Source organism: Bison bison, unplaced genomic scaffold, assembly GCF_000754665.1.
Source record: "Bison bison bison isolate TAMUID 2011002044 unplaced genomic scaffold, Bison_UMD1.0 scf7180017864495, whole genome shotgun sequence".
Classification (NCBI taxonomy): Eukaryota; Metazoa; Chordata; class Mammalia; order Artiodactyla; family Bovidae; genus Bison; species Bison bison.
This window is the reverse complement of record NW_011495054.1, coordinates 10,410,916-10,436,926: the sequence shown is the minus strand read 5'-3', so window position 1 is coordinate 10,436,926 and position 26,011 is coordinate 10,410,916. Positions and strand designations below refer to the sequence as shown.

Sequence of the window (26,011 nt, the reverse complement as noted above, 5' to 3'; positions counted from 1 at the left end):
TCCACACCCAACTTGCCAGATGGCTTTCGGGTCCCGTGACTCAGTTTCTCCATGTGTCACTTTATGGTGTTGTGGAGTGGCCTGCAACGCCTGTGGGCAGATGAATGCCCTCTGTCCCTCAGCCGCAAACCACCTCCATCCCTCGGGGCAGCTGCCAAGCCCCGTGGTCCCCTGGAGTGAGGTGGGGGACAGCGAAGAGAGAGTGTGTGTGTGTTGGGAGGGGTCCACGTTGGTGCAGATAACTCAGCCCTGCTGGGTTGGGCCTGGGTGCTTGCACAGTCCTCCCTGAGGTGCTTAGACAGTGATGTCTCCACTGAGGGGATCAGATCTGGAGGAAGGCGTGTCTTGGACTGATCACCTGGCAAGATCAAATTCAGCTTCTCCTTGCATACCTCCTTCCGATGCTCCTGTTCTAGGGACCGACAGTGCTGGGAACCCCTTCTTTCTCCCTGGAGGAAATCTGCTCTTCTCCAGCGACAGCCGTTTGAATTCCTGCTTCATTAGGTCAGGGCTTCCCTGATGGTTCAGACAGTAAAGAATCTGCCTGAAATGCAGGAGACCCAGGTTCGATCCCTGGGTTTGGGAAGATCTAGAAAAGGGCATGGCAACCCACTCCAGTATTTTGCCTGGAGCATTCCACGGACAGAGGATCCTAGTGGGCTATAGTCCATGGGGTCGCAAAGAGTCAGACACCACTGAGCAACTGACGCTACTTCTCAAAGGCCAAGAACATGCATTTAGAGACCGAGGCTGCTGGTCTGGGAACCACACTTTGAGAACTGGGCAGGATGAACGCACATCCTTGTGAGCCGAATGGTGTCTTCGATGTCCTGCTGTGCCCTCTCCTTTTCCCCAAGGTCCATAAGGCCCCAAGGGTTTTTGGAGGGGCTGGCAAACCCAGAAGAAGGGCCCAGAGCATTGCCCTGAGTTGGCTTTGAACAAATTCAGACGCGGCACAGGTGAGATGACTTAGAACGTCTGGGATCAATATATCTATGGAGACTAGGAGCACAGGGCTGGGGGGCGGTGGGGGTCAAGGTGACAGCTCCCGGAAGCCTCCGCTGTGCCCCGCCCCCTCCACCTACCCACCAGGTCCCAGGATTCGCCCTGCCTCTGCCAGGCTGTTCTGATATATGGGCTCTCCCCTGAGTGCCTCCCCACTTGCAGTTGGTAAACAAAGCCTTTATTTCCTGGGCCGGTAGGGGAAAATTTCAGGCCTTTATAATTAAGTGTCCCGGTGAAGGGCAGCTGCCGAATTCTGGCGCTGGGTGCCCGTCAGGTGGTGATGGATGGCCACAACACATCATTCCAGCGCCAGCCCGGCTGTGAGCTATGGGGGTCGTAATTCACCGCAGGGCCGGCTGATCTTCACTGTACAGGCGCACGGGAAGCTTGGGCTCTGGCTAGGGACGGGGGCGAAGAGAGGACTGGGCTGGCCGGGGGGGCTCCCCTGACCTCTCATGGTGCAGAAGAGGAAGTCAAGGGGCCAGAGAAAGCTGGGGTGAGCCCCCGTGTCTCATCTCTTCTGCCTGCTATAGACGTCCCCGTCTACCTCATCACTCTGGGAGAAAATCAGAAGCCAAACTTGATTCCACCCTTTTCCTTACCTCTAACCCATCAGCGACATTCCTATTGCTTCTGCCTTTAGACGGCTGTGGATTTCCTCTACTTCTCTCCGTCATGGCCACCATCCTCATCCCAGCCACCTCCTCTGTCCCTTGCGATGTCCTCCCACTGTTGGGGGGATGTCATTCCCCACCCCTGAAGGAGATGGGCAGCTTGCTTTGGTCAATAGAATGGAACAGAAGTAAAACAGCCTATCAGTTCTAAGTCTGAGCCCCAAGAAGCCTCACAGCTCCTGCTTCTCTCTTGCCCTCCCACCGTCACTACGAGAAGGGGACCACCAGGCTAGTCCCCCAAGTCTAAGGAGGAGGAGGAATGTGTGGAGCAATGCTTCTTCAGCCTGATGTAGAGCACCCTCAGACACCATCTGACCCCCAGAGTGTGAGCTATAATAATTGATGGTACTTCCTACACACCACTAAGTTTAGAGCTTGTTTGTTATGCAGCCATAGCTGGCTGATACATACAGCCCACCTCTACTATATGATTTCAGCCCTTCTGACCTCTTCAATCTCATCTTAAGCTATCCTCCGTGATTATTGCTCCTTCTTGCCTCAGAGCCCTTGCCCATGCAGTGCCATCTACCTGGTTCTTTTGTTCCCACACTTTAAGTCTCAGTATAAATAACAGCTTCTTAGAGGTACTTCTCTTGACCCCTTCAAGAGTAGGTTTTCCAGCTCATTGCTCTCTGTTTCAGTTTCTTGTTTACGTCTTTTGAGAAACTTGAAACGCTTCCTTGGAACTGTGTTTTTTCTCTCCCACTGTCTCCGCAGCCCCCTTGGTTTTTTTCTGTTTCCTTCTCTGTACTGCTGGCCTGATGATGACAGGGGCCGAGTCTTGAGATCTCGCTCATTTGCAGCTGTGCCCCTGGCACTGAGCTCATTGCCTGGACTTGGCCGGTGCTCAGTCAGTTGTTGTTCAGTCGCTCAGTCGTGTCTGATTCTTTGCAACCCCGTGGACTGCAGCACGCCAGGCTTCCCTGTCCTTCACTATCTCCCAGAGCTTGCTCAAACTCATGTCCATTGAGTCAATGATGCCGTCCAACCATCTCATCCTCTGTCACCCTCTTCTCCTCTTGGCCTCAATCTTTCCCAGCATCAGGGTCTTTTCCAGTGAGTCAGCTCTTTACATCAGGAGGCCAAAGTATTGGAGCTTCAGCAACAGTCCTTCCAATGAATGTTCAGGGTTGGTTTCTTTTAGGATGGACTGGTTTGATCTCCTTGCAGTCCAAGGGACTCTCAAGAGTCTTCTCCAACACCACAGTTCAAAAGTGTCAATTCGGCGCTCAGCTTTCTTTATGGTTCAACTCTCACATCCGTACGCAACTACTGGAAAAACCACAGCTTTGACTCTACGGACCTTTGTTGTTAAAATGTTATCTCCACTTTTTAACATGCTGTCTGGGTTTGTTGTAGCTTTCCTTCCAAGGAGCAAGCATCTTTAAATTTCATCTTCCAATTTCCTTTGATTTCGCTCAGTCAGTACTGTTGATTAAATGTTGTCTTGATGTGCCACAGTGTTTGCAAAGTAGCCCTGGGCTAGAACCAGGTCTTGGTGGCTTGTCCATCAGTTCCTGTCTCTGGCTGACAAAGGCTTTGTATTTATATAAGGTGCATCAGTGCTGTGTGATGGGAAACCCAGAGCTGCTGAAGAGGGCAAACCTGGACACAGGAAGGGGCAGTTGTGCGTGGGCTCCACGAGGCAGGGCAGGGACACGAGCATCAGGTCCCTGGGGTTCATGCCAAACCTGGCCCAGCACAATCTCCATAGCTATTGTTCGGCCAGCAGATGAAGGAAGGAGCTTCCTAACTCGGGGCTCAGATGGACCCCAGGGGCCTGTGAACCTTTGAATTGGTGAGCACTTTGCAGAAGTTGCAGCTCTAGGCTGTGACTCAGGACAGGCCCTGTGGGTCACTCATACTCTCCTGGGCTTCACAGAGTTCATCAGGTCTGGTTCCTGCAGACCTTTCCAGAGCCTTTAATATGCTAATGCACACTGGGACACCCAGAGGGGGTTTAGAATGCCTTTGTTGCCCAGCAATATTGACCAGGGAACTCTTTAATGAGGGGTCATTTTGTGGATTCCTGGTCTGCAGAACACACTAGCCTGGAATAGGGTCAGGAATTATGACCTTCCTGGCCGTATCTAGTCCTCAGCGATTTTTCATTTGGCCCACATAGGGTTTAGAAGGTCAGCAACTCTTACTTTAAACAGAGAAAATTCTAAATTTCCAGCTTCTCTCAAAGAACTAAGAAGAAGTGGGTACTGTGGGTGCACATTTCTGCCTGGCAGTAGCACCTAGAGGCTGGAGTGGTACTCTACAGTTGGCCCCAGTCCCCATCACTCCCCACTGTCTTGCATTCTGATTTTATGCATTTCCCTTCCTTCTTAGGCTCTAATCCTTCTGATATGTTACCTGTGGCCCAGGATGTCATGTGCAGCCCAGAAAGCTGGCCTTTGCCCAGAAGGAGAGTATGAATGTCCAAATCTCCTGACTGGTTGGCACATTTCCTAGGGGAAAGGCTCTGAGCCTGTCTGGAGAGAGAAGATGCTCCAACGACAGCCCCGCCCTGGGTGGGACAAAGGGAAGGAGATAAAGCGATTTCTTTTCAGAGGTCTTTGGGCTATGGGGTAGAGGGGGTTGAGGGGGGTTGAGGGCAGGTGGGAGGGGATGGGACCTGGAACCAGCTTGCATTTCCCCAGCAGCTTGTTGTTTAGCCTCCTCCTTGCCTGCAGTTTCCCTGGTGGCTCAGACGGTAAAGCGTCAGCCTGTAATGCAGGAGACCCAGGTTCGATCCCTGGGTCAGGAAGATCCCCTGGAGAAGGAAATGGCAACCCACTCCAGTATTCTTGCCTGGAGAATTCTATGGATTGAGGAGCCTTGTAGGCTACAGTCCATGGACTCATAGAGTCGGACATGGCTGAGCGATTTCACTTCTTCATTTCTTATCTGGGGGTGGGGAGAAGGGGTGGGGGTGGGGCTTCCCTGGTGGCTCAGATGGTAAAGAATCTGCCTGCAATCCAGGAAGTGAAAGTGAAAGTCGCTCAGTCCAACTCTTTGCAATTGTATGGTCCATGGAATTCTCCAGGCCAGAATACTGCAGTGGGTAGCCTTTCCATTCTCCAGGGGATCTTTCCAACCCAGGGATCGAACCCAGGTCTCCCACATTGACCAGCTGACCCACAAGGGAAGCCCAAGAATACTGGAGTGGGTAACCTATCCCTTCTCCAGCGGATCTTCCCAACCCAGGAATCGAACTGGGGTCTCCTGAATTGCAGGCAGATTCTTTACCAACTGTGAGCTATCAGGGAAGCCCCAATGCAGGAAACTCAGGTCCAATCCCTGAGGCGGAAGATCTCCTGGAGAAAGAGAATGGTTACCCACTGCAGTATTCTTGCCTAGAGAATTTCATGGACAGAGGAACCTGGCAGGCTGCAGTCTGTGTTGTTGCAAAGAGTCGGGCATGACTGAGCAACCAATACACACACAACACACACTTGTCTGAGAGGTCTAAGCTGGGGTCCTAGCAGTCCAGGTGAGGGGAGTCCTGGGAAGGTCAGGGCTGCCCCTGCTGATGTGGGGGCCTGGGCCTGGTATAACACTGGGAACAAGCGTTTGGGTCAAATTCCACAGTCTGCATGGCCAGAAGTGCTCACTGGAGGGGGACAGTTATTACTCTTATGATCTGTTAATAGCATGACCAGAGCTATAATCTGGAGGGACAGGCCCCATGTCCTCAGAACTAGGTCCAGCCTTTATGTGCACAAGACCGGTGGTTTTCCATGTGGGCCCTGGCCTGCCAGCATCAGTATGACTGAACGAGCCCGCATAGTCGGGGGCCCAGGGGCTGAGGAGCCCCATAGGCCCGTCTGGTCGAGTTCATTTCACCCACAACACACCTTGGTGGCCAGGTGCTGCCACGGCCTTGATCTTACAGATGAGAGACACCTGGGGACACGGAGAGGCAAACTACATGCCGTGAGGTCTTGAACCCAGGCTGGTTCCAACCCCAAGCCCCAGGTTGGGCCCCAGTAGTCACAGAAATTCCCCTACTGGCAATGCATCTTCTGATTGCTCATCCCAGGCTGGTCAGTGAGGACGCTGAGGAGCAAGGGAACAATCTGACCTCAGACACGAGATCAAGGGCTGGAGAGACTGCCGGTGTGGTTCCACGGGGCAGGACTAGAGTCCAGTCTCTGAACCCTACCTCAGTGCCTTGAATGGAGACCCAGAATTTCACAAGAGGGAGCCCCATGGGTTCATGAGGGCCTACTGTGAGTCAGAAGGTGAAGTCGCTCAGTCATGTCCGACTCTTTACAACCCCATGGACTGTAGCCTACCAGGCCCCTCCCTCCATGGGATTCTCCAGGCAAGAGTACTAGAGTGGGTTGACATTTCCTTCTCCAAGGGATCTTCCTGACCCAGGGATCGAACCCCAGTCTCCCGCATTCCAGGCAGACGCTTTAACCTCTGAGCCACCAGGGAAGCCCTAGTGAGTCAGAAACTCTTCACTATATCTGCAATCCAATGATTGTACCCATTGTACAGATGCCAAAACTGAGGCAAGGCAAAATGGCTTGCTGGAGGTCTCATGGAAGCAGACCTCCTGAGACCCCAGTGCTCTGCAGGGAAACTCTTTCCCCCACCTCCCTCCCACTCAAAAGACCACGATGCCCCAGGTAAGGTCTTGCATGGCTGAACCTTTGCTCACATGGTTCCCTCCACCTGGAGGACCTTCCTCTTCTTAGTCTGGTGGGTCAGCTCCTTTCCATCCTTCAATAGCCAGACCACATGACCCATTGGCTCTGCGGCCTCTGTGATGCTCCCCAAAGCAGGACAAGCTCCTGAATGGGCTCAGCCTCCTGCTTCCTACCCCTGGGGAGGGCCCTCAGTGAAGCCCTGTTTCCAGGGGCTCAGGTGAGGGAGGGTCAGCTCTCCCCACTCCTAAGTCACCTCGTGCTTCCGTCCCCCATGACGTCACATGTCCTCCCAGGCCAGAAGCTCTGTGTGGGGTGCCCGGCCAGGTTTGCTCTGCCCCTTACCCCCACCGGGTGCCCTTCTTTCCTGGAACCCCTTCCTTTGCTCAGTGCCCAGGGCTGCATCTGAGCCAGGCTGAGGGCGGCTCCGTGAATGGCCACCCTGTCTGGGCCGCCTGCGCCCCCTCATCCCGGGCCATGTGGTCATGTCCTGTATGGGGCTTAGGTAATGGGGTGGCAGGAGGTGGCGCAGGGACCCCAGCGAGGAGGCTGGCCTGGCCCAGCTGTGAGATGAGCAGTCTTTTCCAGGCCCTGCTGGGCGGCAATTCCTCCCACCACTGGCCCAGCTGCCAATGCAAACATGAGGGCTCTTCTTTTCAGGGCTCTGGCTGTTGAAATGGGGGTCCGGAGGTGGTACCTGGGGCTCCTTTCACCTGGCCTGCGGGCGGTTAACCCTTTGCACCCTGCCCTGGCTTTGCAGCCGGGTCGCCACAGAGGAGCAAGTGGATGCCGGTGACTCTGTTTCCCCCAGAGCTCCTGTCTGGGACCCTGGTGAGGTCACAGTGTAGGCACAGGGCTCTGTGCTTCTTCCCCCTCCTCACTCAGCAGAGGGGGAAGCCGAGGCCCAGGAAGGAGGAGGTGGGCTTCTGTGGGTTCTGGGGGCTCCACTGTCTATCCCCTTTGTGGTCTGTGCTTTGGGTCTGGAAGCATGAGCTGTGGACACAGCTGAGCTGTTAGAGACCATCAGGGGTCATCCTGCCAGTGGGGAAACTGAGGCCCAGAGGGGAGAGAGGACTCACCTGGGGCCCCGCTGCTGGTCGGCTGCGGGGCTGGGATGATGATAACAGTGATGATAATAGGCAATTGTTCTCCTGCTTACCGTGTGCCAGGCCCTGAGTGATTTATGTTTATTAACTCATCTCATCCTTACCATAACCCCAAGAGGTAAGAACTTCTTAGTATCCCCATTTGACAGATGAGCAAATAAAGGCACAGAGAGGCTAAGCCACTTACTGAATGTCACACAGCTCATCCATAGCCGACCCAGGATGTGATCCTCTGAGACAGGGCTTCCAGCAGCTCCCCCTGCCTCTTGCCTAACACCTTTCTCACCTGAGTCCTGGTTCTCTCTGAACCTCAGAATCCTCATCTGTTGAGTGGGGATGAGAATTCCTGTCCTCCCTGCCTTGGGAAGCTGCTCAGAAGAGCCAGGGAGCTCTCATGAAGGAAGGAAAAACATGTTGCAAACTATGAAGGGCTGTGGACCAGGCTGCGGTGGGCTGTGCCGTTCATTTGCATATATGTGTGAGGCTGATTTTCAGGGTGTTGCCTTCACACTCCCCGAAATGCTGAGCCAGTGTTAGAATCTCCCAGGGCCCCTTTTCACAGTACTGATCCTGACAGCCACCTAGAGCCGGGGTCCACTTCCCAGCCACAGAGTCCTCCCATCAGCTCAACTTTGGAACTGTGATGGTCCCTGCTGGCAGAGGCTCAGAAGTAGCTGGTGGGGAAACTGCTGAAACAGAAGTGGTCCAGAGCATCTGGGAAGCACCAGCTCCTGGTGGAAGGAGCTTCCAAGTGGGGTGATAGACACACAGGTAGGAACTGAGGTCGTTGCTTTGGTCCAGGCGTGGGAGGGCTGGCTTGGTCAGGAACAGTTTTGTTGGGCGGGAAGATGCAGTGAGTCCAGGGACCCTGAGGGTGGCTGGCGGTATAGCCTCCCTCTAAAAGCACTGGGAAGGGGGTCCCGTGGTTAGTGAGCCGGGCCAGGCCCCGGGCGCTGTGCAGAAGCAAAGATCACACACATGCCACGATACGAGGAAGGAGCCCCAGGCCAGGGCTGACCTCTGTGGGGTCTTCCTATCATTTCCAACCTTGAGAATGTCACTGGAGGCAATCAGACAGTGTACTTGTCCTGGGGAGGCGGGGTCTCAGATCCCGGGAGGAGCCATCATCCCATTTTTCCTCCCAAGCACTGGAGCTTGGTTCCTGAGGGTTTGCAGGAGAGGTGAGTTTGAAACATCTCATTGTTGGGGGACACCCTAGGCCACGTGGTTCTGCGGGAGGCGGGAAGTGAGAGGGGACTAGATGTCTCCCAAATGGAGCAAAGAAGATTGTCGTTGCTTCTGCCAGCTCAGCGCTGTTCCCAGGGGAGTTGGTACCCTCAGTAGACCCCTGGGACAGGCTGATGGGGAAACGGGCTCATCAAGGCAGAAGTGGCCTCCCTCAGAGCCTGTTTGAGAGCCTGGGTCTGGAAGGCACAGCATCAGCAGCCTGCCTGGAGAGTTATCAGGATGATGAAATTGCCCCAAGAGGGTAGATGGCCCAACACGTCTCCCCGGCGTTCCGTCCCCTTGTTCCCCATCCTGCCCGGGAATTTGTGGGGATTTGCTGCCTAAGGAGGGTGAGGAGATGAGGCTTCCTGGACCGCCCTGCCCCTGGTGTGACCCACAGTCACACCCCTGTGAATTCACCTTGCATCACGTGCTGCTGTGATACTTCCCACTCACCCTGCTAGGCCGAGCCGAGGCCAGAACTCATGGGCTGCGAATGCTTATTCTCTGTAGGGAGAAAGGGAACCTTTCTTTCTGCATTTCTTAACTTTTTAGGCACACCCCCTCCTCCCATTTTCTATAGTGGAATGATGCTTCTGACCCACCTTGAAGGGCTGGACCAAGGCATCCGGTCAAAGTGCCCCCTGGAGAAGGTGAGTGCGGAGCACGGGGGGCTGGGTATAAGGTGATGCTAGGGGTTCGTTCACTGACGCGTGGTGTGTGGCCCAGGCCTCGGTTTCCCCCTGGAAAGAGCATTTCGACAAATGGTGCTCTGAGTTTCCATTCGAGCCCCTCCACAGTGCAAGGTCAGCCCTTCCTTCTGGGGCTGGGTCTTCCCCTGCCCCCACTGGGCCCTCGTCTGCTCAACCCCCGTCCCTCAGTCTTCCCCGCCTCCAGTCACCATCTCAGAGCATCTGGTCTGTGCGTGGCCTCGCCCGGTGTCACCATCTGAGTGGATGGTCCAGATCCAGGGCCAGATCCCAGCTGACATCGAGGAAATAGGCCCAGAGAGGTATAGACAGCTGTCCAAGGTCGCCCAGCCATCGATAGCCAAGCGTGGACTTGTCCACGACAGCCCGGTCCTCATCTATTCCCCCGTTGCAAATGGTCATGAAAAATACCCAGCTTTCACCATGGCTCATCACTTGTGCTTCCAGTTGGACATTTGGGGGCAAAACTCAACAGACCAAACCAACATTGAGAAAAAAAAAAATGTCATAGCTAAACCTCCCTCCTCTGCTCCTCCCAGACCTGGGGGTTCTTTCTGGGCGTATCTGTAGGAGGTGAGGGGCCAGCGAGAGAGGAGGGGTCACCCTACGACTCTTTGTGACTCAGGGGAGCGTTTCTGAGGCCCCTGTGCACCCCCCTAGGACCCCTCCCCTTTCTCAGGTCTCCGGGCAGGGCCAAGGGGGGCCTGGGCTCTTGTCAATGCATCTTAGCAATCGGAATGTGCCCTCTGACCCCGCCTTCGCCTCCCCGTGAGTTACAGAGAAGGTTCTTTTTTCCAAACCGCTGCCCCTCGGCCTTCTGGAAACAAATGACGCTTGATTCAGTCTGTGTGTGGCTTGAAAAGCCACTGTTTGGGGGGTTACTTTGGAAAAAAAAAAGTCTTCGGAACCCCTGCAAGGTTGGAAGGACTTTTCTTTTTGGCCGAGAGGATCCAACTGGTGCTTGGAATGCGATGTCTGGGAGGGGGCAAGAGGATCCGACCTGTCTGGGGGCCAGTAAGGAGACCCCCTCCACCGAGCTGCCCACCTGATAGCCCCAGATTGGGTTTCTCACCGACTTTTCATTGTCTCCCGAGTCAGAGCTCCCTTGGGGGCTGGAGGGCCCTGGTGACTTAGAAGGGCAGGGGCTACGTTTTCTAGAATGCAAAGAAGCCTTGGAAGAAGCCAGGGGCTGGAGAGGAAGAAAACAGGGGTGGGGGAAACGGCGGGCTTGAAAAGTCAGAGGCAGCTGAGAGCCTCAGGCTTTCCCCTTGTCTAGAAACTAGAGACGTTTCTGCAGCAGGAAATGAGTCTTTCTCAGCTGTCCCTGCCCTCCCACCCAGGCACACCTGTCCTGGCCACCCCCACCCGCAGCCCCTCATCTCAGCAGCGTTCCTTGGGAGTCCATGGGCTCCAGGGGTAAGGGGCCCCTCTATGGGCATCATTCTTCTACCTTAAATTATATGAAGCCAGGATCCAACCATCCTTAATTCCAGAGCGGGGCTCAGCAAACTTATCTGTAAGTGAAGTGGAGCCGCTCAGCTGTGTCCGACTCTTTGTGACCCCATGGACTATACAGCCCGTGGAATTCTCCAGGCCAGAATACTGGTGTGGGTAGCCTTTCCCTTCTCCAGGGGATCTTTCCAACCCAGGGATCGAGCCCAGGTGTCCCACATTGCAGGCAGATTCTTTGCCAGCTGAGCCACAATCTGTAAAAGGCCAGTTAATCTATTCGGTTTCGGAGTGTCTATATTACTCAGCTCTGCCACTAGAACATGGAAGGAGTCAAAGACAATATGTAACAGGACGGGGGTGGCTGTGTTCCAATAAAACTTTAATTTTTAAACAACAGGTGTCGTGGGACTTCCCTGGTAGTCCATTGGTTAAGACTTTCCAATTCCAGTGCCGCCTCTGCAGGGGGCACAGGTTAGATCTCTGGCCGAGGAACTCAGATTCCACGTTTCACATGCGGCTGTGGCTTAAAACAGAATAGAATGAAATAAACTGATAGCTCTGTTAAAACCAAACAGAACGAAACAGGCGGTGGGCTGGATTTGGCGCTTGGTGGGCGGTGGTGTGCCAACCTCCGGAGTAGATGCTTGGGTCACAGTCCTTGGGGTGGGCGTGTCCGAGTCCAGAATGAGAATATGATTGGGTCAAAGATGGTAGACGGTCAAAGTGAATGAATGAAAGTTGGGATTTAGGATTGGGAGGCCTGGGTTCTAGTTCCGTCTCTGAGGCATGACTGCTGTGTGACCCTGGGTCACTCACTTCCCCTCTCTGAGCCCCAGTTTCCTCCTTTGTTAAATACCTACTCTTAGCAATGATGGCTTAGCAATGCCTGGTGCATGGTGGGACCTCAGCAAAGGCTGTGTGTGTGCTCAGGCGTGTCCAGCTCTTTTGTGACCCCATGGACGGTGTAGCATGTCAGGCTCCTCTGTCCATGGAGTTCTCCAGGCAAGAATTCTGGAGTGAGTTGCCATTTCATCCTCCAGGGGAATCTTCCTGAGCCAGGAATCAAACCCATATCTCCTGTGTCTCCTGCATTGCCGGTGGATTTTCTTTACCCACTGAGCCATCAGGGAAGCCCTGGACTGCTTGAGTGGGCCCTAAATCCAAGGACAAACATCTTTATAACAGACACAGAGAAAAGGAGGCCAGGTGAAGATGGAGACAGAGGGATGCTGACGTGAGTCCAGGAGCACCTGGAACCCCCAGAAGCTTGAAGAGGACAGAAGGATCCTCCCCTGGAGACTGTGGGGGCATCGCTGCCCTGCCAGCTCCTTGATTTCAGATGTCCAGCCTCTAAAACTGTGAGAGATTACGTTTGTGTTATTGTAAGCCACACAGTTTGTTAAGACAGCTAGAAGACAGTAATACAGGGCCCCGCCCAGCAGTAGAGGGTCATCCAGGCCACACAGACATGGATGGGTCAGGCTGTCTGGGGAGCTAGAAACATCCCCACCTGGAGAAGATGTGGAATCTGAGCAGGAAGCCCCCCGCCTAGAATTTTCTGAGATACGACCTGAGGCCAGAGAGGGATGAGCTCTTCCCAGGCATCCAGCCCACAGCGGCAGGTTGGCGACGAGGACTCGGGGCTCCTCGGCCGGTGACTCCTCCTGTGTTCACAGCCTCAGGTGAAACTCCCTCGTTTGTTTGGACACCTCCTTGTCCTGGCCCTTGACCTCCATCAGGATGGCTCGTGGGTGAACGTGAGGTGGGCAGGGCCACTCGGTGCTAGAGCCACCCCTGGACAGCTGCCAGGACCCCAGACAGGGTCATCGGTCATCCCACTGTCCCTTGTGTCTGCCAGGACCCCGCTTGGAGAGTGGACAGGCCTGAGGGGCTGACACTGGGCCCTGGGTTCAAGTTTCAGCTTGGTTGGTGTGACCTTGGAGAGTGCGGTGAGGAACAGGAGTCTTGCATTTAAGGCTGTCTGCAAGATGCCTTGCCTGGTGTCAGGCCTCACTAAATAGAAGCTGTGGTCATCACTGTTAGTGTGGTCACTATTACGGTCATCTCCGCTTCCGCTAGTTCCCCTCTCACGCTGCCATCGCTGAGACTCACTTGTTTTTATTTTGCCAAGTGCCTGCCCACCCTGCCATTCTAGGAAAGATCAGTAAGAACCTGGCTATCAGGACACCTGGGTATTAACTCTAGCTTCATTCTCGATTTGCTGGGTGGCATTGGACACATTCATGACCCTCTCTGAACTTTTTCTTGAAACTTTTCATTTCGAACTGAGAAGCTGTGAAAAGAATACAGAGAGTCCTGTGGACCCTTCACCCAGCTTCCCCCAGTGCTGACACCTTACAGAGCCGGAGCTCGATATTACAATCAGGAAACCGACCTTAGTACAAGCTGTTAACTAGACCTTGGGACCTTACTGAAGATCTTCCCTGGTGGCTCAGATGGTAAAGAATCTGCCTTCAATGCAGAAGACCCGGGTTCGATCCCTGGGTCAGGAAGATCCCCTGGAGGAGGGCATGGCAACCCACACCAGTATTCTTGCCTGGAGAATCCCTTGCCCACAGAGGAGCCTGGTGGGCTACAGCCCATGGGGTTGCAAAGAGTTGGACACGACTGAGTGACTAACACTTACTTACCGAGTTTTCATTGGTTTGTACATGAATGTGTGAATGGAGTTCTGTGCAACTTGCTCTCACGTATGGACACCCAAGCTACGATAAACCTAGACAGGGTGTTGAAAAGCAGAGACATCACTTTGCTGACAAAGGTCTGTATAGTCAAAGCTATGGTTTTTTTCCTGTGCCAAAAAATTGATGCTTTTGAATTGTGGTGCTAGAGAAGACTCTTGATAGTCCCTTGGACAGCCAGATCAAACCAGTCATTCCTAAAGGAAATCAACACTGAATATTCATTGGAAGGACTGTTGCTGAAGCTGAAGCTCCAGTACTTTGGCCACCTGATGCGAAGAGCCGACTCATTGGAAAAAGACCCTGATGCTGGGAAAGATTGAGGGTGGGAGGAGCAGGGAACAACAGAGAACGAGATGGTTGGATGGCATCACTGACTCAATGGGCATGAGTTTGAGCAAGCTCTGGGAGATGGTGAAGGATAAGGAAGCCTGGCATGCTGCAGTCCATGGGTTCGCAAACAGACATGACTTAATGACTGAACAACAACGATGGATACCCAGGCCCACCCCTTCCCCCACCCCCACAGTCAAGATGATCCATCTCCATGCAGGAGCTCTGTGTGACCCCCCGTTAGGGATGGGCCCTTCCTGACCTTCTTCCAGTCCCCAGGCCACCCTCATCTGTGCTCCAGCGCTGTAGTTTCATCATTTCAAGAATGCCGCACAAACTGTCCTCTCTGAACTTTGGATTTCTGTTCTCAAATATTCCTCTTTAAAGGTGCCACGGCCCTTTGTGAGGCTGTAGGATGCCATCGGATGAGCTTGCATCCTTGTCCACAGCACAGCAGGGCTGTGAGACAGATGGGGACGCTGAGGACCAGCAAGAGAAACCAAGCCACATAGCCAGCCACCCGCAAGCCCGGCTGGCTCCCTCTCTGTTCCCAAGGACCCTGTCAGCCCAGTGAAAACGCAAACAAACAACCCGACCAGGTGACAGGCCCTCAGACGGCCCCTCTGACCTCCCGCCCGCCTGGTTCCGTGGGTGGCGTCTGGTTTCTGGGTGTTCCCTCCCGGGTGTGGGGTGTGGGTTCCTCCCCGCTCACCACGGTTTTCTCAGATGCTTACTCCCTGAGGGTCCAGTAGGAAAATCGAGATGCTGGTGCCAGTTTGGAGAGAGCTGACAGGTAGGACCGTGCCCATCTGGGTCCAGGTGAGCTGGGGCCACCAGGCTGGCCACAGACAGGCCACTCAAACTCGGGGCGCTGGGCGAAGGCTCAGACGCGAATGTCAATAAACGCTGCTGTCGGAGAGCTGACCCACGCCCTCCCTGGAATTAAGAGCTTATTCATAACTCTCTCCCACCACCAAAACACACTTTGGAGAGGGTTAAAGTAAATAGCGCCGCTTAACCTGACCTCCTCGGGGTTCGTGGCCCTGCCCGGGTCCTGCCACTCAGAGGGGAAATTTGGCACCTCACCCCCAGACCGCTTGGACCACCCCCAAAGTCTCCCCCCTTAGAGAAATAATCAGATCATCTCCACGGTCCAGTAGGGGTGGGGTGAGGGGGGTGCTGAGAGTAGGGGGTGCGGGTGGTGATGGATGGGGCTGGAGAGGAGGTGACAGGCCACTATTGATTGAGGGCGCGCTGAGGAAACTGGATCCCATTCCGAGAGCAGTGGGAAGCTCTGGAAAGGGTTTTAAGTGGGGGGATGATGTGAGATGATTTATGTTTTTGAAAATATTGCTCTGGCCGCCGTGTGGAGAATTGACTGCAGAGGGCGGGCGTGGGAGCTGGGAGGCTACGGAAGGCGCTCGTGGAGGAGGTGACGGTGGATTGCGCAGGGTGAGAGCTCAGGAGATGGAAGGAGGTGGCCAGACCCAGGTGAGGCGACCGCGGGCGTAGGGTGGGAGACTCACCTCTTGTGAGAGGCAGATGACGGATGGGGGTCCTTGATCGGGGGGGGCGGTGGAATCAAGCCCCAGTGCCGTGCAGTTGTGTTGTCCAAGCTGGCCATGAATCTGCTGGGTGGAGTTTAACGAGCCACTGGCTACGCCAACGTGGAGATCCAGGAAGCTTCCAGCCTGGGATGGGGACTGAGCCCCTCAGCCTGAAGATGGCCTTCAGTTCCAATGCCCAGGGGAGATTACCTGGACAGTGAACAAAGGGTGAATGGCTTCTAGGGCTTCCGTGTCAGGCAGGTGGGACAGCTGGTGGAGGAGATCCACGCCAAGGCACCTCAGACCTGGAGAGGATGATTCAAGAGGGACAGAAAGGGGCTTCCATGTCAGGTAGGTGGGACAGCTGGTGGAGGAGATCCATGCCAAGGCACCTCAGACCTGGAGAGGATGATTCAAGAGGGACAGAAAGGTCCTTAGTACCCAGGAGGATGACAGAGGATGCAATGGTTGGATGGCATCACCAACTCAAATGGACGTGAGTTTGAGCAAACTCTGGGAGATGGTGAAGGACAGGGAAGCCTGGCGGGCTGCAGTCCATGGGGTCACAAAGAGTTGCACACGACTGAGCCACTGAACAGCAATAATCCAGTGTCTGTGAGGGGTCTAGCTAGGTGAGGTCTGGAAAGATCCCATATGATTCAACAGCATGGTACTCTTGATGACCCCATACTAGAGCATATTCAGGCGGGTGGTAGAAGCAGGAAACCCACTACAGCAACGACAATCACAAAGGAGCCCAGAAACAGACTTCTGTGCCTCGGGAAACTTCGTACGTGATGGAGAAAGCGTTACCGGTCAGTGGAAAAGAGGTTGGGCCATCTATAAAGGAATGCTGGTGGGTATTATCCATCACGAGAAAGGAATGAGCTATCAAACCATGAAAAGACATGGAGGAAACGCACATGCATATGACTAGGTGAAAGAAGCCTATCTGAAAAAGCTTCATACTGTATGATTCCAACTCTATGACATTCTGGGAAAAAAGCAAAACTATGGAGACAGTAAAAAGTGGTTGCCAGGAACTGGAGGGGGGTGATGAACAGGCAGAGCATCGAGGATTTTTCAGGGCAGTGGAAGCACTTTGGATGATATCATAACGATGGGTACATATCATTATGCTAAGTCTGCTAAGTCGCTTCAGTCGTGTCCGGCTCTGTGCAACCCCATAGATGGCAGCCCACCAGGCTCCACTGTCCCTGGGATTCTCCAGGCAAGAACACTGGAGTGGGTTGCCATTTATACATTGGTCCAAAAAAATGGGCTTGCTGGGTAGCTCAGCTGGTAAAGAATCCGCCTGCAATGCAGGAGACACGGGCTCAATTCCTGGGTTGGGAAGTTCCCCTGGAGAAGGGAAAGGCTACCCACTCCAGTATTCTGGCCTGGAGAATTCCATGGACTGAATATATAGTCCATGGGGTTGCAAAGAGTTGGACACGACTGCGCGACTTTCACTTTCCAAACAAATAGAACATACACCACCAAGACTGAGCTGCTAGAACGTAAACCGTGGGCCTTGGTAGATGATGACATGTCATTCCTGGTGCATCAGTTCTAACAAAGGTGCCCTTTGGGTGGGGGGATGTTGAGAATGGGGGAAGCGATGCATACGGGGGTATTTATGAAAATTTTTTATGAAATTTTATGAAAAAAATTTACGAAAGATCTCTGTATTTCCCCATAAGTTTTGCTGTGAACCTAAATCACTCTAAAAATAGAGGGTTTTAACCAAAGAATACTGGCAAATGATGGGCAACGTGCACAAGATGCAGATAGCCTCAGACGATGCCGTGATCCCGCCTCCTGATTTTCAGGTCCTTGCGCAGCCCCTGCCTCTTGAGTGTGGGCAGGACTGGCAACCTAATTTCTAACCGACAGAATACAGCAAAGGGGATGGACGTCACTGCTCCCATCACCTTACATCACCTAAGACTCTGTCTTACTGGGGGTCTGTCTCTCTCTCTCCCCTCTCTCTTTCTTTCCATAGCTGGCTTTGAGGAGACAAGCTGCCATGAATCCTACAGCTACGATCCTTTCCCCCAGCTACCACAAGTTTGATGAACTTCTATTTAAATTGAAGTCCCCATGTTTGGCTAGACGTGAATTCTGCCAACAACCTGAGGAGCTTGAAGTGGATCATTCCCTAGTCAAGCCTCTGGATGAGAACTCAGCCCCAGTCAACTCTGTGACTATGGTATTGGGTCAGACTCTAAGTAGAGGCTCTTGCTAAGCTGTGTCCAGACTGTAGACCCAAAGAAACTGTGAGAGAATAAATGTGTGCTGTTTTAAATCATCAATTTTGTGCACAACTTTATCATGCAGTGTTGACAGCTAATATAAACAATATTAAATTAGATACCAAACTGCATAGCACAATACAAACAAATAAATTTAAGATGCAGTAATGATCTAAATACAAATAGGGGAAAAAATTAAGTTACAAATGGAAATATAAGATGTCTTTATAACCCTGGGATAAGAGATTTCTTATCATAGCACAGAAAACAAACCTTAAAGAAAGAGTGTATAAATTTGACTGCCTTAAAATTAAAAACTTCTTTTCAATCAAAGTCATCATAAGTAAGTTAACAGAGTAGACAAAACTAGAAAACAATTTTGTTGTTCTTTAATCACTAAGTGATGTCCAGCTCTTTTGTGGCCCCATGGACTGTAGCTTTCCAGGCTCCTCTGTCCATGGGATTTCCCAGGCAAGAATACTGGAGTGGGTTTCCTTCTTCCAGATAGCTTTTCCAGAGGATCTTCCCAGTGCAGGGATAAAACCTGCATTGCAGGCAGATTCTTTATCACTGAGCCACCTGGGAAGCCCAGAAAGCAATATCTGAGCACATATAACTAAAAGAGAATTGAATCCATAATATGTAAAGAGCACTTGCAAATCAAAAAGAATGACACCAATTAGCCAGGAGAAAAATAGGCAATAGGTACAACCAGACAGTTCTCAAAAGAGAAAACCCAAATGACCGATTGTCATGGAAGACATTTAACTTCACCAGTAATCAGGAAATACAAATGGAAAGAACCGTAAGAGGCCACCCATCTGCTTAACAGAAAATTTAAAACTTGAGAATACCAAGTGTCAATGAGCCCGCAGAGCAGCCAGGCCTCTCCCGGGCCGCTGGTGGGAGTGTGAGTTGGTACAAGTGTCTTGGAGAGCTATCTGGGAGCATCTAGTCAAGTTAAAGCTTTGTGACTTGACTGAACTATTGCTTCCTGGTGAATATTCTCTAGAAACATTAGCCTGTTGCCCGGAGGAATATGTCCCAAGATGTTCATCACAATGTTTTTAGTAACACACTCCTCAAGATGAGAACTAAACAACAGGCTGCTTATGCAGTAGAATACTATAGTTTGGTGAATATGAACTAGTGTGATGCTGATTTGGGGGTAAAAAAAAAGCAAGTTGCAGAATGATGTATAGAATAATTTACCATGTATACAAAGTATTAAAATGTGAAAAATATGCTATGTATCACTTGGGGATCCATATATAGTAAAAGCATAAAAACATGAATGGGAAGGATAAATACTGAGATGTAAACATTCGAGACAGTGGGTAAACTCAACAGAGGAAAAGGGGAAAACAGATCCGTAACATCTAATTACATAAAAAAAAGATCAGAAGCAGATATGACAAAAATGTAGACATTCGATAAAGCTGATGGGTGGTGAGTATGCAGTGTTCACTGTGTGACTCTCTAAAGTTGAGTGGTTCTACGCTGTAGTCTCTTGCCAAACATGGGCCTTCAATGTAAATAGAAGTTCATTGAACTTATGGTTGCTGGGGGAAGGATGCGGGGAAGGGATAGTTAGGGAGTTTGGGATGGACATGGACACACTGCTCTATTTAAAATGGATAGCCAACAAGGACCTACTGCATAGCACAGGGAGCTCTGCCCAAGATCGTGTGACAGCCTGGATGGGAGGGGCGTTTGGGAGAGAATGGATACATGCGTACGTATGGCTGAGTCCCTTCCCTATTCACCTGAAGCTATCACAGCATTGGTCATCGGCTGGCTATACCCCAATACAAAATAAAAAGTTTAAAATTAAATACGTAGAAGTTCACTAAAAGTAAACGAAATTAAAAATTTTATTTTCAGTAAATTGCTCAGTCACCCCGGCCACGTTTCAGGGGCTCGACAGGCAGATGTGGCTCATGGATCCCATACTGGACGATGCAGATAAGAGAGCATTCCCATTATCATAGAACCTTCTTTTGGACGGTGCTGTTCTAGAAGGTTCTGTGTGCTTTTCATATCTCAGAATGATTTCTTAAAAGCCGGGACTGGAAGGAGAATAAAGGAGGTAGGGAGGGTTCTTTGGAAGAGTTTGGAGAAAAGGAGGAAGACGGCTAAAGAGCTGGAGGACACGGGGGTTCAGAGGAATTGATGGAGAAGGGGTTGTGGGGTCTTTATCTGTTGCATTGAGAGACGCCCTTGAATGCTGATGAAAACGGTCAATAGAGCTGGGAGTTCAAGGCTGGCTTGTGGGGCTGGGACTGGGGACAGTGGAAGGGGTGAGGCTTGAGCAGGGAGGGGGAGGTGGCCACTGTCCCCAGCGGTCCTCCGAGGCCCCTACCTGGAGTCCCTCTCCGAGGACTCTCACCCGGCACCCTTCCAGGCTCCAGGCGGTGGAGATAAATAACTCCTGCCATGCCTGTCACAGATATTTGAAAAACATATTAATCACTTTAACAAATATTAGCTCAGAACAGCAATAAACAGTCTCTAGAATCTCCTCTTTGCGGCTGTATCACAATGAAAAATATGCTAATATGGGTGCCTAATTGATTGTGTTTGAATAACTTCCTTTATGACAATAAGAGTTGGAGCTGGCATCACTCAGAGTTGTAAACGGCGTCTCCCCAACCCGGAACGCCTCCACTCTGTTCCCGCAGAGTCACCCTCTGGGGAAAATGTCTCCGAATCAACAAAACAGTAGAACTCTTGGCTGCCCATCTACAAAGACCTTTCTGAAGACCCCAAAGGGGCTGGCATTTGGGCTGTGGCTCCAATGAGCCATCAGCTCACACACAAGCATCTCCTTTAATCTTCATGGTACTTCTACAAAGTCAAGATTACAGTCCTATTTCACAGAAGGGAAAACTGAGGATATAAGAGGTGAAGAGAACTTACCCAGGGTTCCTGAGTGATGTGGCCAGAATTCTCCTGCAGGCTTGTGAGTCTGCAGCCTGTGTACACTGTCTTCACTCTCAAGCCAGGAGAAACCTCTAGAAACATCCCATGGCAAACTACTCGATATTAATCCCACAATTCTCTGTTCAATTGGATGGGCAGCTGGGCCAGGTGATTCTCAAATGTCCTGTGGTGCCCGGCACAAATAACCACCCTGGCGGTTGTGTGGGGTCTTCTCTCCCCTCACACACACACCTCCTGCAATCAACAATGTTGTTTCTTCTCCCTTAATTCCTTCCCTTGGTTAAATGCATTCTGGACACCTGTGCCATGCACAGGATCAGAGGATTCCTGGGGTGATGAAGCCATTAAGTGCTTCTCCCAAATAGTTCCCGAATCCTCTCATCCTTCCTTCTTTCTGTCTGCACATCCCTCAGCAGCTTACGGCTGCCGCTGTAACCTCTAGACTTGCTCGAGTTCAGTTCCTCTTCTCCATCCTTGCTGCCTTGCAAGCGAGTCCAGGCTGCAGCATCTGCCACCTGGGCTCTGGTTGCACCCCCTGAGGCCCCAATGGGTGGAGGGGGGCTTGGATCCTGTTGCAGCTCCAGCCCCCAAAAGGGACAGCATCTAGGTCCCTACCTAAGGAGGGATGATGCTTTGGTTATGGACTGGCGAACATTTTCTGCAAAGGGCCAGATAGTAAATATTTTCAGCCTTGTGAGCACAGGGTCTCTGTAGTAACTCCTCGACAGCTGTTGTGACCAGAAGGAGATCGGAGACAATCCATACATGAAGGACATGCCTCCCTTCCAATAAAACTTTATTTATGGGTGCTGCAGTTTGAATTTGATAAAATGTTTATGTGCCACGAATTATTCTTCTGTGAGTTTCTTTATAAACCATTTAAAAATAGTTAATGAAGGTTATCCTTTTAAGCCTTCGGACCATACAAAAAAAGGGCTATGAACTGGATTTGACTGACCTTTGTTCTGATTGATTTATCTTTCCTTTAAAACAAAGGCTTTTTTTTTTTTTTTTAAGTTTTCTGGCTTATGCTTGAGGTGATGCTGGCGTGGCCACTGTGATGAAGCAGGTTGGATACAGGAGGGGGTTTTTAATGAGCAGAAAGGGCTGACCAAACATCAGGGTGATGTTGGGAAGGATGTGACCAGTAGGCTTTGGGAGCTGGGAATGTTCTGGGTCTTGAGCTGGGTGTTGGTTACAAAGGGTGTTGACTTGGTCAAAATTCACCAAGCCGGACTCTGAGGATGGATGTGCTCTTTTATACAGAAAAAGTAAAGAACAGAAGGGCTGATGCCATCCTGTGCTGGTGGGGTGCTGGGCACACAGGGGCTCCCACGCCATGCTGGGGAGAGTGTGAAGTCTGCCCCCACCCTCCACAGAGAAGCAAAACAATGGCCCATCTCACACACGCCCAGGGCGTTCTCACCCTTGTGTACCAAGATCCGTGTGCAAGAATTTCGTGTCAGTCCCTTCTCCAGGGGATCTTCCCAACCCAGGGATCGAACCCAGGTCTCCTGCATTGCAGGCGGATTCTTTACCAGCTGAGCTATCAGGGAAGCCCAGTAGGAAGACTAGGAAAGCTTCAGTGCAGCTTCACTGAATAAAGGATGTTGCTTCTCTAGACAGAGTACCACAGTCACTGAGAGGAAGGCAGGGGCGGGTCTTGGGACAGGATCATCTCCAGGTGCCACAAAAAAAAAAAATGGGATGGGTGTGAAAAAAAATCAAGCAGATACACACATACACATGTGCAAATGCTGTCCTCCACAAGCAAGGACAGTTTTCTGGAAAGATACACAAGAGGTATGGATAAGGCTGTGGGCTCAGCGTGGAAGGCTGAGTGTACCCGTCCTCAGGGCTGTTTGGTTTTCTGTGCTTGCTTGTGTCCCGGGGACTTTACATTAAGGCCAGAAGACAAGTGAAAAAAATCAGGGCGATGGTTTCCCATACGCTGGGTATCTACTAATCCCCCAATATTTCCCAAGCCCCTAATGAATCTTCAGGCCCATCCCAGGGGGCCCCCTGGAGAACTTGAGACAGCCCAGCTGCTCTGCAGACCCAGCGCGTCCCTCGTTGGTCCGAGGGGTGCGGCAAGACTGGCTGGCCGACTGAACAATGGGCAGGACAAAGAAGCCTTTATGCCTGCTCTCCTGCCCCAGCAGAGCCCCAGGGCCGGCCTCTTCAGTTACAGCCCCCGAGGGCTTCCGCTCTCAGCCGGTTAAGCCCCAGGGTAAATGCTCTCCAGGATCACCTGGCAGGCATGGGGGAGGGTCTCCCCAGTGTTGGAGTCTCGTCTGCACTCCACCACCCCCCGATTTCTCACGTCAGCCTCCAAGGTCCTGTCAGCTCCTTGATGGCTGGGTCCGAGGCCAGCCAGTTGGCTGGAATCCGGGACACGGGCTGGGTGACCTGGGCCAGTGGATCTGCCTTGCTAAGCCTCAGTTTCTTCATCTGGAAGATGGGATGAAAGTCACGCCCACCTCCTTCGCAGCTGGTGGGGAAGATTCGGTAAGATCATTTGTGTGAGCTCCTGGCTCAAGAAACGGCCCTCTTGTCCGGAGAATGAAAAAAAAAAAAAGGTGCCGCTGCGTTGGAAAAGAGTCCAGCGGTTCCTCAAACAATGACGTCTGGAGTTACCGTGTGATCCGGAAGTTCCATTCCCAGGCATTCACCGGAGAGAGATGAACACATATGTCCACACAAAAAAACTGCAAATGAATGTTCATAGCAGCGTTATTCGCCACAGCCCGAAAGTGCAAATGACCCACCTGCACCTCGAGAGAAAGAAATAAATCCAGTGGGGGTCCAGGCACACGGTGGACTACTATTCAGCCGTGAAAAGGGACACAGCGTTGACAAAGGCTGCAACGTGGGGGAACCCTGGATACGTGACGCTAAGGGAAAGAATCCAGACACACAAAAATCACATCTTTTATCCCTCTCTTTCAGTGAAAGGTCCAGAGTTGGGAAAGCTCTGCTCAGCTCTCCTCTTCAGCTGGCAAGTGGAAGTAACTATTGCTGCTCAGTACGTGGTGGTGAAGTTTGAAACAGATGTCGGAATGGTTGCAGGTAGTGGGTGCTTATTGAATGTCACACAGGGAGGGAGAAAGAGAGACATTCAGTACTTTTATTTTGGCAGCATCATTTTTTTTTTTAAACCTCAGATCCACCCAAGTCTAAAGAAGGAATGGATGGGGCAGAAGAGCATAGGTCCTAGAGTTGTCTCCAGGATAGCAGAGTGGTACCTGGGTGAGGAGGGTAGGAGGAGGGAGACTCTTTCTTTTTTCAGCAGTTGTGTTGAGATATAACTCGCTTACCATACAATTCGCCTTATGGGTACAATTCAGTGTTTTAAATATACTGACAGACTGGGAGTCTGGACCAATCAGTGCCCTGAAGGGAGACTCTTCAGTATACAGTCGGCCAGCCACCCGTGGGTCCTGCATCCAACCATGGTTCCACCAACCTCAGATGGAAAATATTCAGGAAAAAGAATTCCAATAAATGCCAGTAAAAAGCAAGACTAGGATTTGCTCTTTGCAGGCAACTATTCACATAGCATTCCTGTTGTCTTTATAACTATTTCCATAGTATTGACATTGTGTTCACTTCAGTCGCTCAGTTGTGTCTTTGCGACTCTTTGCGACCCCATGAATCGCAGCACGCCAGGCCTCCCTACCCATCACCAACTCCCGCAGTTCACCCAGACTCACGTCCATCGAGTCAGTGATGCCATCCAGCCATCTCATCCTCTGTCGTCCCCTTCTCCTCCTGCCTCCAATCCCTCCCAGCATCAGAGTCTTTTCCAATAAGTCAACTCTTCGCATGAGGTGGCCAAAGTACTGGAGTTTCAGCTTTAGCATCATTCCTTCCAAAGAAATCCCAGGGCTGATCTTCAGAATGGACTGGTTGGATCTCCTTGCAGTTCAAGGGACTCTCAAGAGTCTTCTCCAACACCATAGTTCAAAAGCATCAAGTTTTCGGCACTCAGCTTTCTTCACAGTCCAACTCTCACATCCATACATGACCACAGGAAAAACCATAGCCTTGACTAGACGAACCTTTGTTGGCAAAGTAATGTCTCTGCTTTTGAATATGCTATCTAGGTTGGTCATAACTTTCCTTCCAAGGAGTAAGCATCTTTTAATTTCATGACTGCAGTCACCATCTGCAGTGATTTTGGAGCCCCAAAAAATAAAGTCTGACGCTGTTTCCACTGTTTCCCCATCTATTTCCCATGAAGTGATGGGACCAGATGCCATGATCTTCGATTTCTGAATGTTGAGCTTTAAGCCAACTTTTTCCACTCTCCTCTTTCACTTTCATCAAGAGGCTCTTTAGTTCCTCTTCACTTTCTGCCATAAGGGTGGTGTCATCTGCATATCTGAGGTTATTGAGATTTCTCCCGGCAATCTTGATTCCAGCGTGTGTTTCTTCCAGCCCAGCATTTCTCATGATGTACTCTGCATAGAAGTTAAATAAGCAGGGTGAGAATATACAGCCTTGACGTACTCCTTTTCCTATTTGGAACCAGTCTGTTATTCCATGTCCAGTTCTAACTGTTGCTTCCTGACCTGCATACAAATTTCTCAAGAGGCAGGTCAGGTGGTCTGGTATTCTCATCTCTTTCAGAATTTTCCACAGTTTATTGTGATCCACACAGTCAAAGGCTTTGGCATAGTCAATAAAGCAGAAATAGATGTTTTTCTGGAACTCTCTTGCTTTTTCCATGATCCAGCAGATGTTGGCAATTTGATCTCTGGATCCTCTGCCTTTTCTAAAACCAGCTTGAACATCAGGAAGTTCACGGTTCACGTATTGCTGAAGCCTGGCTTGGAGAATTTTGAGCATTACTTTACTAGCGTGGGAGGTGAGTGCAATTGTGTGGTAGTTTGAGCATTCTTTGGCATTGCCTTTCTTTGGGATTGGAATGAAAACTGACCTTTTCCAGTCCTCTGGCCACTGCTGAGTTTTCCAAATTTGCTGGCATATTTGTGATACTTTCACAGCATCATCTTTCAGGATTTGGAATAGCTCAATTGGAATTCATCACGTCCACTAGCTTTGTTCATAGTGATGCTTTCTGAGGCCCACTTGACTTCACATTCCAGGATGTCTGGCTCTAGGTCAGTGATCACATCATCGTGATTATCTTGGTCATGAAGATCTTTTTTGTACAGTTCTTCTGTGTATTCTTGCCACCTCTTCTTAATATCTTCTGCTTCTGTTAGGTCCATACCATTTCTGTCCTATATCGAGCCCATCTTTGCATGAAATGCTCCCTTGGTATCTCTAATCTTCTTGAAGAGATCTCTAGTCTTTCCCATTCTGTTGTTTTCCTCTATTTCTTTGCATTGATCACTGAGGAAGGCTTTCTTATCTCTCCTTGCTATTCTTTGGAACTCTGCATTCAG

The 26,011-nt window shown here is 51.3% G+C and overlaps 1 long non-coding RNA gene across 1 annotated transcript in view; it reads left to right on the top strand.

Annotated features, from left to right (window-relative positions):
* Positions 1-15,269: 15,269 nt before the first annotated feature.
* LOC104980112 overlaps positions 15,270-26,011 on the top strand; it is a 25,832-nt gene continuing 15,090 nt past the window's right edge. The window contains exon 1 of the long non-coding RNA XR_824226.1: positions 15,270-15,343. This is a non-coding gene — a long non-coding RNA (uncharacterized LOC104980112). The remainder of the gene's footprint in view (positions 15,344-26,011) is intronic.